Source organism: Hipposideros armiger, unplaced genomic scaffold (genome assembly GCF_001890085.2).
Source record: "Hipposideros armiger isolate ML-2016 unplaced genomic scaffold, ASM189008v1 scaffold_22, whole genome shotgun sequence".
Taxonomy (NCBI): domain Eukaryota; kingdom Metazoa; phylum Chordata; class Mammalia; order Chiroptera; family Hipposideridae; genus Hipposideros; species Hipposideros armiger.
The window spans coordinates 2095501-2097423 of record NW_017731372.1 but is presented as its reverse complement, the minus strand read 5'-3'; positions in this window follow the sequence as shown (position 1 = coordinate 2097423).

Sequence of the window (1923 nt, the reverse complement as noted above, 5' to 3'; positions counted from 1 at the left end):
GCTCACAGCCCAGCCTGGAGCCGGGAGGAGGTGATTTCAGCAGAGGGCTCCGCAGCTGCTGTCTTAGGAGACAGGCACACAGTATTCTTTACCTCCTCGCAGCTGGACAGAAAAACACACAGGGCGATGACCCAGTACCCTGTGAGGCTTGCGAGCACTCTAGCCCCAGGCCCTTACTTGGGATAGGAGTATGGACAGAAAAGCTTCCATAGAAATATGCTAGAGAGGGCCATCCATAAAGCTGTAGATCTGAAACATAGCTGATCTCCATGGGGGGGGGGGTGTTGAGCATCACAAAACCCCTCCATAAAGAAAGCTGGTCAAGCGCAAGCCCCCTGATCCCAGGAGCTCATCACAGGGGATCCAGTGAGATAAGGAATGTAATGATATCAGCGCAGTGTCTGCACAAAGGAGGGACTCAGTCAAGGCCATTGCCAGTCCACCACAGCACCTTTGGGAGAACTCGAAAAAGGCTCCTTTCCTCCAGATCCTTGATTGTGCTCTGTCTACAAAATGCCACGATATGCTGATTTTATTAGAGCAGGACACTGTACTGCTAGTTGCTGGAAAATTATTACGCTGAATACACAAATCTATGCTGTCTCTGATGTGAAAGGCACCCCCTTGAATATAGTATAGTATAGTATAGTATAGTATAGTATAGTATAGTATAGTGTAGTATAGTAATGCAATGCAATACAATGCAATACAATACAATACAATACAATACAATATAATACAGTTGGGCATTGTACAACTTGCACAGCCATAAGCAGAGGCCTATGTTAAAAAATGTCAGCTGCTGTCATTTTTATTATTGATTTTACTCTTTTCAAGGCCTCTAAGACTGAGCTGGATGTACACAGATCTTTATTTTTGGACGTGTCCAGTATTTTTGCCGTAGACATCTTTGCACAAGCATTTTTGCCACATAACGAATTGGTNGTGTCTACACACACACTTCTGCTTAGGGTGTCTTTCTTTTTCAACCTCAGTGGCAGTCTGGAGGCCTTGGAGCCTTCTCCCCGCACAAGAGGAGAAGGGTAAGGAAAGCCCCCTTCCATCTGCTCTCCTCTTTCCTAAGCGTCAGCAGAGTTGTACCCAATCTGTAAGCGGTTCTTGTGATTTTTAATCAAGAGAGACTGGTTTCAAAAGCAACTGCAACCCAGAGCTTTCAGCAATGAAGGATATGGTGTCAGTGTCAAGAGATTTTTCAACACCTGGAATTACAGAATAGATAAACTAAGAGCATATCTACTTCCGAGAAGGAATCTTCATTTTACTAATGTGTGTTTCCCTTGGTTCTGTAAGTTGCATCTTTCTAGATCTGTGGTACTAAATGCAAAATGCACATTAGAATTGCCTGGGAAGCTTTAAAAAAATTCTTATTCCCCAAGACATGCCGTCAGAGATTTCAATTTGCTTGGTCCAGAGAATTAAACATATGCCCCGGTTCAATCAATTGATTGTAGACGATCTCGTTTGTAAAACTAGACACGTCACAATAGTCTCAGTGTCCCCAGCAATGATTCCTTGCTACAGCATTATTTAGCTAGTTGAAAATTTAACCCGCTCTTTGTTGACTCAGCAAACGTATTAAATGTGTATCAGATATGATCCAGGCACTGGGCCAGGCCAACATCCCTGCCATCCTGGGGTTCACACCTTAGAGGCTGGACACAGGCACACAGTATGCCATGCAACAAGCACAGTAGTAGCTTTATGGGCAGATCCATGGCCGGAGTTCCAAGGAACATGCCCAGCTCTACTTACGGGGTCAAGGAGGATGCCTCGGAGTCCTGCTGATGAATAACAATCAGAGGAATAAGGAATTAGGAGACCATGTTGGGAGATGAGAGGGTGTTGCAGACATGAGCCTGTGCCGCTCATTTCACAGAGGTAGACAGAGTTCCATAGTGGTGG